The following is a 12,078-nucleotide window of genomic DNA, read 5'->3' as shown; positions in this document are numbered from 1 at the left end:
TTAATAAATAAATAAATAAATAAATACATAAATAAATGTTCGGGACTATTTTCTTAGAACGTCTTTACTCAGCGGAAAGGTACCCGACGAATCAGTACAAGATCAAGGTACATTTTTACCATTGTTTTTTAAAGAAAACAATGGTAAAAATAGTTTTCTAATAGCGATAGTGCCCTCTCGATGATGGCTCTACCATGTGATAAGTAGTAGTCATAGTACTGGGTGAGCGAACAGAGCGTGATCGGGTTCATATCGTCAATTCAGCAGTTTTGAAATCGATGTAAGATTATCCCAGTAATCATCAATCGCAAAACACACACACACACACATATATATATATATATATATATATATATATATATATATATATTTATATACAGTATATAACTTTTTGTCTGTCCTAAAATATTTAAGTATGTTTGTGTGGTTAAATGTTTAATAGCTCTAAAGGCGCAACACATTGTAAAAGACAACGAAACCGGTTAGTAGTGCAGTATTATTATTATTATTATTATTATTATTATTATTATTATTATTATTATTATTATATTATGTAGTGGGAAATGTAGGCGAGCAGGGCAGCCAATTGTAGATTTACTAACAGTATTTTAAAAATGTACTGTACTAAACATTTTGACTAGATAATTCTTATATCTTTAACCTAAAGTGCTGGCAGCTCCATTCATAGACTAAGTAAGGTGATCAGATTTTTAAGTCTTTAAAATGTGAATAACTTCCAACGTCCAAAATCTCAATATTTCTATGTATTAAATGGTTACTTCATAGAATCTATTTTTTTCATCAAAATATTTAATTTCTTACCGTTTAATATGACATGGTATTTGTTTTGTATATTTTTTTCTATTGCAGTTTCTGCTTGGATCATTAGTGTGCTGTGATTAATAGATACTAGGATTTTTTCAGCCGCTTTCTACTACTAAACTATTAATATTAAAAGGAGATGAAATGTGTTAAATATGTGTTATATATCTTTATATATCTTTTGACTGTGCAATAAATTAAACCCACTAATCAAGCTTTTCTGAATTTTGTTTAGAAGCTAGCCTGATTGCAGAAACAGGAATTTCCTTCTGAAGTAGACAAACCCTTAGGGTCAATTGCAGTGTACCGAATTTCGTCCACTTGATGTGTCTTAACTAGTGGACTTTAGTCCACTTGATTGGACTAAAGTTAGTACACCATCTAATCCTGGTCGAAGTGTACCAGAAGTTAATCATCACAGGTAGATCATCTGCTAAATCAGACTAAACAAGATCCTGATTGCAGTGTACTAAATCAGATTTGTGATGATCGTGTTCAAGTGGATTAACTTAGTACTGTGAAGGTTAAGACTAACTTAGTACGCTTGCTTTTCCTAATCATTTGTTTGCAAAGACAGCTGCATTTTTCCTCTAAAATGGCAAGTACATCTGAAAACTTTATTCTGTACATTTCTTATGTCCATCACATTCGGGCATTCAGATCCGTGAGAATAAAGTATCGCACAATATACAAATGTCCTACATTTTATCTAAACGTTTTAATCATGTACCTTTGATACTGTTTTCAGTTTAACGCAATACAATTTCAGTTAATATCCTATAACTATGAACAACTAATGGTCTATTATCACACAATTAAACTTTTCTGTGCCTATGCAGCAGTGTAGGCAGCTTAAATGCAACTACAGTCAGATCCGCCAGTTTGAAATGTGCATGAAAAAGACATGACATTTATTTTTACTTAAATATGTTTGATGTCATAAAAATTCAGCTTTCTTTGTGTACAGGGACCCCTTTATATATATATATATATATATATATATATATATATATATATATATATTTTTTTTTTTTTATTTGTCAGTTTTTTGTTAAGCATATCGAAAATTACAAAGTGGTATGTAATTTAATATGTTAAGGTCAAAGCTATTTTTGCCTGTTGTTAGATTTGTGGCTATACCTCTTTAACTATAAAGGTTACAGGTACATGTCATACATGACATGAATGTGCACACATTAGGCTTCCATAAAAAAAAAGTTAAATTGTCTGAAACTCACTCTGTTCAATACAGATAACAAAAACCACAGAAAAAGAGAGATGCTTTTTAGAAAAAAACATTTATTGTTTGTAAAAAATATTAGCAAGACCAGCTCAAATCTGGCAGTGTACAATTTCTGCCATTTTTTTTTTTTTAACAAATTGGATAATAAATAAAGGAATTATGGCCATATATACAAAAGGGACAAAAGCAACCAAAAATAAATTGCAAATGCACATAAGAAAAAAAGAAGGCATTCAAATTATTCATCCCAGGGATCCTGATCAAGTAGCACAAGATGGGGCTGTTCACTGTGGCTTGAATGACCAGCATGGTGGCGACCATGGCAACATAACCCTTTTTACTGATCCACAAACACGAAAAACAAATACATATTTATTAGAAAATAGGTCCTTCGATGTCGCCATTTCTCTTATTTTGTAAAGATTTTGTGTGAAAATGTTTGCTTACTGCACTGAGGTAGGTATTTCTTACAGCGCAACAGTAACATTGCAAAACATTTGCATTCAATGTTATCTCCTAACATGGTCCTCTACTGGAAATGCACAAATAGGACCTTGTTTCTGACTCTCCTCTTTCCAACGGTGTATCGCAAGCAGGGCTGTCTCTCAAGTGTCGTTCGACTTTCTGAAGTACAATGTGTTAATTCTATAGGGCGATGCAAAACTTTTGGCTGAAGCCAAAAAAGGATCATCTGTTTGGTGCGCTGCAATCAGGATTAAGTGAGTACAGATATACAGGATTTTCTAGTCCGCATTTCAGTCCACTTGATGTGGAGTAAATCAGTGGTAAGCTGCAACTGACCCTAAAAGTTTCTCTGAATTGTTGTATTTCCAAATTCCCCCTTTAATACACTGGAAGCTGACGGGCATCACTTAAACCGGAAAGGAACCTGTGGTGAACTTAAAGTGAAAATAGCCGTATTTCAATAGAAAATATGTTTCCAAATACTGTCATGTTTTACAGCCCTTCCTATTGTTGTGATTGGCTATTTTGATGCACAAAGTGTTCAAACCATGACAAGCTTCAGTGCACTGCGTTGTGAACATGGCACAGTGATGTGACAGTGTTAATTTCTGTAATTTATAAAAAACCAGCTCTAACAAGCAAGCTTGTCATGCGAGTAAAAACTTCTTAAAAGTAGACTAAACTGTTTTCCACAGCGTTTGTTGCATATATTTTCTTATTCACATAAGTTTTACAAAGCTTAAAAGTTGGATGGAAAAAGACTTAATGATGACCCCGACTGGAGTTATGCATCCCGAGCCATAGGCGAGGCCGGTAACAAAAGTCAAGGTCATCTTTCATCCAGTACAGCCTAATGTCTACAATAATAATAATAATAATAATAATAATAATAATTTGTATTCTGATCTTTAGATTCTCTGGTTTATGCTCACACCTCCTGGCGCTGGTCTACACTCTGATAAACTATCAGCAGCAAGGTCTGAAAGAAGTTCCAGCAGAGCTGACCTCCAGGAGTCTTCCTCAGCAGTGGCACAAGCCAAGGGGATCAAAGATCAACCCAGAATCTGTCACCTGTATGATCCTGGCCAAATCTAAGGCTGACAAGCAGAGAAAACAGCCCCCCATTCTCTCAGTTCTCACAAAACAGAGGTAAAACTAATATATATATATATATATATATATATATATATATATATATATATATATATATATATATATATATATATATAATTACACCTAGTGTTAGATTATATTTTATTAAGTATTTCATGTGTTTGATTAATGATGCACATGATGTGTCATTGCATATGATTATTTCATAGGGTTGTTACACCAGTGAGAGAACAAATCAACAAGCTGCAGCTACTGAAGAACAGTCCTCTCTCATATCTCCTGACCCTAGACAGAGAACAATGTGACACAATATTTGGGGCAGTTCAGTGAGGTTCACCCCTCTACTATCAGGTAACTAACTGTATATAATGTTAACGATTTGCAAATTTAAATTCAAATAGATTTTACTATCATGGTAGCAGTGCTCCAGTGTTGCCAAATCTTCCCCATTCTCAGTTTTCAATTTGAGCAGTAACCCCCCTCCCTCTATACCGGTCACAAACAAAACAGTCCCCCTTCTCTGTCATAACATTATAATCCCCCCGCCCACCATATTACACAGGCCACTCCTCTTACCCTTTAAACAGAACACAACAGTTACACAAATCCCCCCTCTCTCCACATCAACAGTGACACAGTCCATTTACACACTGTGATACATTATTTATGACAAATTATTTCTTGGCTGTCATTTGTAACATACACAACTCTTGATATGTACACGATTTACTCATATCAAAAATGTTTGTTAAATATATCAAATGTATTTTTAAATAATCATAAACTGTTTGCCCATTGAAACATACATTGTTTATTATTACTTTACTAGTCCAAGGGAGGACAGGAGAATAGAGTGGTCAACTGTGTCAAAGGCAGCAGAGAGGTCGAGAAGAATAAGGACAGAGGAGAGAAAGGTGGCACCAGCAAAGAGTAGAGAGTTTGTGATGGAGAGAAGAGCAGTTTCAGTGGAGTATGCCGGGCGAAATCCAGATTGGAGGGGGTTGAGCAGGGAATGTGTTGACAGGAAAGCGGAGAGCTGGCGGTGTACCGCTCGCTCGAAGGTTTTAGGGAGGAATGGGAGTAGGGAGGCAGTATGGTAGTTCTGGAGGGATGAGGGACGTTTTTTTTAAGATGGGGTGATGCAGGTTTGTTTGAAGGCAGAGGGGAAGCAGCCAGAGAACAGTGAGGTATTGAAGAGAGAGTATATAAAAGGGAGTAGAGCAGGGGCAGCAGCCTGAGGTGAGCGGGGAGTGGGTCCCGAGCACACGTGGTGGGTTTATGGTTCTGGAGCAGGGAGCAGAGATCAGGCAAGATGGAGAAGGAGGGTAAGATAGTAGGGGTCAGGAGGGAGTGAGCAGAGGACAAGGTATGGGTGGGGAAGGAGGCGAGGTAGTGAGGCGAGGGAGTTTGCGGATGTCTGCGATTTTGGAGAAGGAGGCAAAGTCATCAGCTGAGATGGAGGAGGGTGGAAGAGGAGGGGAGGGCTAAGGAGGGGGATAAGGTAGAGAAAAGTTTATGGGGATTGTTGATAGAAGACTGAATGATAGAGTGGAAGTAGAAGCTTTTGTCAGAGGTGAATGTAGAAGAGAAGGAAGCGAGGAGCGAGCAATAGAGATCCAAGGCAGCATAGAGATTTTCTTTTCTTCCATTTCTTTTCAGCAGTGCCCAGATCAGTACAAGCCAAGCAGAGCAAGGAGGAGAGCCAGGGCTGGGGCGGGGAGAGGCGGGCAGGACGGTAGAGAACAATGAGGAGGAGGCGACAAGGCGAGGTGATTTCAACAGCGTGAAACTCAAAAGTGCTAATTGAGAGAAAGGAGAGAGCAGGGGGACCGAAAAGAGCAGGGAGGGAGAGAGTAGAAGTCCTGTTCCCCCACCCCGTCCAGAGGGTGAGGAGAGTGGAAAAGGACATAGAGAGAGGGAAGGGTAGCCAGAGTGGTAGTGTTATCAGGGGAGATCTAGGTTTCAGTGAGAGCTAGGAAGTCAAGAGAGATGAGAGGCAAAGGCAGAGATGAAGTCAGCTTTGCTGGAAGCCGAGCGACAATTCCAGAGGGTGCCAGAGAGAGCGCGGGGGGTGAGCGGAGGAAAAAGGAAGAGGCAGGGAGATGAGGTTAGAGGAGTTAGAGTTGCAGTGGCAGGGAGGAGACAGAGGACAGGAATGAAAGGAGAGGATTATGGGAATATTAAAGATAGTCATGGTAAGGCGCAGTAGAGGAAAGGAAGTAGAATGGGTACAGGAGGGGGTGGTGTGAGAGGGAGACGAAAACACAGGTACAGAGGAGCGAGAACATTAAAGAAGAGAAAAGAAAAAGGAATGCCTACAAACCTGGTTTGGAGTTGGAGCCGTCAGATCGATGCTTGGATAGAAGTTTTTGCAGCCAATCCACATTGGCCAATCCTTGTGTGGACTACCACAGTGTAGACTACCGGCCCTCTGATAATGAGGTCCTTTGATGATGAGGCCCTTTGGTGAGCTGGCGATAAGTGCTGGGTAAGCGCCACTGCTTATATAATGCCCTGCAGGTTGAGAGCTGGATGCTCTACACAATTGGTTGCAAATTACCCTAAATGCAGTCAGCTGTGCCCTGTGCGAGTTGCTAGATTGTTACACCAACACAACTCGCTTACGTTTCAACCTCAACTGGCAATCATTCACTATACAAATTAAATATGATATACTTACAGAGCGATCGGCCCGTCAACTGCTAGCCTTCCTGCAGTGTTGTAAGTCACAAGTCACAAACGACATAAATACTAACCTGTTTTTTTTTGCAACAAAAACTGATGTAGTCATCTAACATTAGCCATGTTATATTCTAAAAACTACAGTGTTTAGTCCCTCCTCCTTTTTGGATGGATTGGCTCTTGATATTGACAGTCATCACTGCCCAGTTACAACTGGGAGGTGATTCATGCATTTTCTTGTGCTAAATAAAATGAAAAACAGACTCAGAAATGTCAAGAATCAAAACAGGAACTCATAACAGTTATAGAATTTGCTATTTAGGTCTATTTATTTTAAATTAAAATCTACCTGCCAATTAAATACACTGGAACGTATCACTGGTATAATAAAGTGAGAATTAGATTTTTATACCAAAGTATACCAAATACAACATCTTTACTTTGAGTAGCTACTATCCCATGAACTCAGGTGAAATAAGAGCTGACAGTTTCACTTTTAACAAGCCCTTAGCCTTTTGTGTGATCTCATCTCACACTTCGTACTATTTTAGTCGATTGATATCTGGTTTGCGGTCATGTTAAGGGGGCTTTACTGTTTGATCATTTTATTTCTGTGAATGTGCTACTATCTCTCTAACAATACCGCATGTATATACATATAACACTCCATTCTTGATGAACTGATAATTACGTAATCGTTTGCTCATTTTAGAAGAAGGTCTACCTACCACTTTTCAGACAGCTCAGGGGTGTATTTGTTTTTTCCACCTCGTATATGGAAAAACTGAATGCTTGTGGTGTGGCCTTTTCAGAATGTATGTAAATCTACATACATATTTGAAAACCAAACCCACTTCCCGTCTCACTGCTTTAACAGCTAAATGTAGGTCTTGTCAAGGATGGGAATCAACAGGGCTAAAATAGATCAGCATGGTTTTATGGGTTTCAAGTGGTAGAACTGTGATGTGACTATTCTCTGTTCTAGATATTTATATTACTCTTCTAAGTTACCAGGAAATAGAACACTATATTGAAAATATATCCTTGTGATCTAAATATTCATACACAGGTACATATACAAAATATACTGACACTTAACTTATTAGATTGATATGAATCAAAAGTTTGGTTTTTGGTAACGCTTTTAACATTGTAAGCTAGTTAAAGGCAAAAACAATATCGCTGGGTTTGCTGTGGAGATGGACATTTTGTGTTCAGCAATTGTTTAGCATTGTTACTATGTGTAATGAGTGTGGTTTCGTGCACGTGTACAATACATGTGTGCTACGAGGTTATAAATCTACTTGTTGTGAGCCCACGAGGCAGATCAATTGACTTGTGGAACAAAAAAGTATGCTGAGATGACTTGGAAATACAAATAAAACAAAATAAAAAGGAATATTGCATTGAAGAAACACTGTGTGAGTTTCTCTGAATACACAACAGTTCTTATCTTCCTTATCTCCAGATACACACTTAACATACCATTTACCAGTTTGAATTAGACATTTTTCTGTATTTTAAGCGTCCTGTTTTCTTCTGTGACAGAGGCGCAAGTTTTGTGGATCAAGCACATTCTAATTTATTGATATCACAGTCACTGACTTACCTATTCTACTTTATGGTTAGGCAGTCGGCCTGGTTTTCAAAATTATTCACATTTCAAGATGCTCACAGTCTTTTCTTGGCAGTCTGTTTAAAAAATATATCTTAGATGTCTATCCACCTGATAGTTTTCTGAAAGTACTTGGATTTTAGGTGGTATTTTCTGAAAACTCCCTGTTGAAATATTCCAGAACTGTGTTTACATGATGAATAAAGTGACCTGTTGTAGGAAATTTAAAAACATATATTTATAATATATTATTAGAGAAAATATGTGTCATTGGTGCCTCAGACTGAAAAAAGCCAGAGGTGTGACTTTCTTACAAAGCACTTGTAATAATCTATCTAAACCTTGTTTTGCCATTCTTTTCTCATTCCCCCACACCTCCCAATGTTCTATTCTTCTGAAACCCATTAATATTGCCTAGATATAGGAGTTTTATTTTTTTAAAATATTTTTTACTAAACATATAAGTCCAAAACAAACTAAAATAAGTACAAATACTGGATATATTGTTGCCTCAGGAATATACTGTAGTATACAAGTGATACAGTACACATGTAATCTCCTTGTGGAATTAAATTAGTTCCTCAAGTTGCACTTGCTTAGTCTTGGGGTCCATGAGAGCTTTGAGAACAATTTTATAATGCAGACAGGGTCCAACTGCTGTAGCAATTGTACAGTAACTATTTATCCTTTTAGCCAGTTGTTTGGTTGCAGAGACAACCACACTTAACAAATAGCTAAAATAGAGATTTTGTTAATAGACACAAACCATATTCAATACTTGAAGCATTGGGTCATATATTGATTCACTTTTAGGCATTTTGTTTGGTAATGCCATACTGAGTCAGTGCTAAGGTTTAAATTAACCACAAATTGTCTACTTGTGAAGACATTTAAGTGTTTTTTTTTTTTTTTTTTACTTGAATTTGACCTACTGTAGGAGGCAGGTTTCATGAGCTACCTGTATGGAGCAATATTTAGTTGAGCATATTATAGAAACACAGAGACATTAACAAAGCACAGTACAGTTTAAAATAAATTATTATTATTTATTATTATTTGTTTATTTAGCAGACGCCTTTATCCAAGGTGACTTACAGAGACTAGGGTGTGTGAACTATGCATCAGCTGCAGAGTCACTTACAATTACATCTCACCCGAAAGACGGAGCACAAGGAGGTTAAGTGACTTGCTCAGGGTCACACAATGACAGAAGAGAGACTCAGAAACAGAGAGGTATAGTTTAAGTGCTGTTGTGCACATTTATTAAACAAATAAATAAACAGGAACAAACAAACAACAGCATGAGGGCCAAAATAAACAGTTGAAACAAAACACTAGTCAGGCTGGACATTTGCCTTCATTGATCAATATAACCATTACCCAACACCACAGTGTTCACTCACCAACTCCCTCCATCAGACAAAGGATTTCTCTTCTCCTATATACCATGTGGCTGGGGCTATATTTATCAATCGTGCGTACGCACAAATGTCATTCTAAACTGTGCGTACGCACAGTCTAACAGAAAGTATGAGATTTATCAACATACAACTTTGCGTGGAAATGTTCGTAGACACACACACACTCTGGACCATGCATACCATCATTTCCTTGTGTTAGAATGATGGTACAAGAAAAAAGAAATCGAACCACTATTATTATGGATAATACGCCATCACTGAATAATGAAAAACAATTACGTTCACAGCTGTGTGACGTGTCTACATAATTAGCCTAATATTATCATTATTATCCACGCAGTGGTATCAGTATTGATTATCACCACCAGGAGTATTACAAACTAAATAGAAAACAATGATGTTGTTGTTGTTAGACCTTTCTGTTGTGCATTGTGGATTGCCAAATAATATCATAAGTAGAAACAGACATGCAGCCTATTAAGACATAAATATTTTCACTATAAGTTAACAGAATAATTGTAAACCACTTGAAAATGGCTGATCTCGCCCTTTTGGAAGATGCCGCTTTTCGTCAAGAGAGAGTGTTTTGGGGTCTTTATGACTTCTTTGCACAAAGTACAGAAACACTTTTTGCAAGATATCGCTTTCCCAATGAAGTCCTATTGGAATTGTGTGATATGTTGGGACCTAGGCTATATAGACCAACCCAGCACACTCATCCCTTTCCTGCACAATTTCTACTCTTCTGCCTTTTTGGCGACTGGTACCTTTCAAAGACAGATAGGAGACATAAGTAGCATTTCACAAGCCTCTTTTAGTGCACTAATGCCAGGGGTTTTGGGCTCAATCATTGCTCTTTGTCCTCAGTACATTCAGTGTCCTTATACTGATGGGCAGCAGATTGAAATAAAAAGGGATTTTCATTTAATTGCTGGGTTCCCCAATACCATTGGTGTTATAGACTGCACCCAAATAGCAATTAAAGCACCGACATTGAATGAATTTAATTTTGTGAACAGGAGACAGTACCACTCACTTAATGTGCAGGTTATATATGATACCCGACTGTGTCTACTAAATGCTGTGGCTAAATGGCCAGGCGGAACCCACAATTAAATTATTCTTCAAAACAGCAGTGTGGGCATTCCTGGAGGAAAGGGAGCCGTGACAGACGGCTACATTTACCATATAAAGCTATACAGGGGAGTTTTAAATGCAAATTTCCATGTGCAAACAATTTTAGTGACATTGAGATTTACTAATACATATTACTTAGAAACGCGCGTACGAGTGCATTACACAAGATTGATAAATCAGAATTTAATTGTGCATGCGAACATTCTAAACTCTGCACACGAACAACTTAAGTAATGTTTTTACACACGATTGATAAATATAGCCCATCAATCATTCTCACATGTATTCTGGCAGGGAGAAATTTAACCCCCTCCCTGCCAGACAAATATCCCCCCCCCCCCCCCCCAACACACACACACATTACAACGGCATGGCTTCCACCCTGCCACAATTACTGTTACCCATCTCCATAATAACTGAATGTACACAATTAACATTATGTTGTTTAATTGTCAATGGCTGAGCTGTTTCATACATTTTTAGTTTAGCCTGCTATTAAATAGAATACTATGATGGGGCATGTTTTCAAAGCGTTTGAACAAAATCCTAATTTTTGAAAGGAGAAAACCATGTTAACCTTCAAGAGAATTATGTTTTATACGTTATACCTCGCAGTGCTGAGTTTAAATGTACAATGAAGAAAATTAGCACAGGTACAATAATTGCCCTTGATGATTGGCCATTGTGTCATATACTGAACATTATTAGCTAAACTCTAGGCACACCATCGTGAAACAACAGCTCATTAATGCAAATTAACTAAAAGCACCCCTGCTGCAGTGAATCAAGCATTTAATAGTTCTCAAATCCACACAAGATCATAAGTGATTATAGCAGAGATGTGTGCAGTTTCAGATTTAAAAACCTCAAGCCTAATTTAGCTAGGTGCGTCAAGATTAAATGTTCAAATCTATATGTGTTAACATCTATGCAACCAGCTCAGTTCTACTAAAGCATGGTATTCATGACAACTTATTGAAAACAGGCACTGCCACTTTAAATCTTGACCACTCCCCTTTAAAATGTCTGGGCAGTAGAGTTAGTTGGATCGTGTGTATTGAACCTTTATATCTTATGTCTGTCTGTGATGGGGTGCAGCCTATTTTGTGGTGCTTCTGTGTTTTTTGTATTGTTTAGAGTGGATGTGAGTGAGTTGGGGGTGTGGTTCAGTGAGTATGTGTGGAATGTGTGGAATGTGCCTGGGCTAATGAGGTGCGAATTGCCCAATTAGCCCATGCACCTGTATAAAAGGGAGTGGTTGGGTATGTTAGTGGGTGTGTGTTAGTGCACCTGGGGTCGTTGAGGGTCCTGCTTCGCCTGGGGTCGCTACACTGTGGCCGGAGACCCACGGAGGGGAGCTACCGGCCATGAAGAAAGGGGGGGAGATCAGGAGACCAGTTCCCCTCGCAGCAGTTTCGCTGCCGGAGATCGTGTGGTCGGAGCCCCACGGAGGGGAAATGCCGGCCATGAAGAAGGGGGGGGAGGTCAGGAGACCAGCTCCCCCAGCCGCACGTTTGCGGCAGGATAGTGTGTGGCGGGAGCCCCGGAAGAGGGAGCTGCCGGCCACGAAGAATTGGGGG

General features: G+C 38.4%; 1 long non-coding RNA gene across 1 annotated transcript; it reads left to right on the top strand.

The window, feature by feature from the left end:
• Positions 1-3,446: 3,446 nt before the first annotated feature.
• LOC117410539 (uncharacterized) lies at positions 3,447-7,680 on the top strand. The gene is made up of 3 exons (XR_004545699.3): positions 3,447-3,679; positions 3,853-3,994; positions 5,303-7,680. It is a non-coding gene; the product is annotated as an uncharacterized LOC117410539 (long non-coding RNA).
• The last annotated feature ends 4,398 nt before the right edge of the window (positions 7,681-12,078 follow it).

The sequence above is a fragment of the Acipenser ruthenus genome, chromosome 6 (genome assembly GCF_902713425.1).
Source record: "Acipenser ruthenus chromosome 6, fAciRut3.2 maternal haplotype, whole genome shotgun sequence".
NCBI classification, from domain to species: domain Eukaryota; kingdom Metazoa; phylum Chordata; class Actinopteri; order Acipenseriformes; family Acipenseridae; genus Acipenser; species Acipenser ruthenus.
This window is presented reverse-complemented; position numbering and strand designations above follow the sequence as displayed.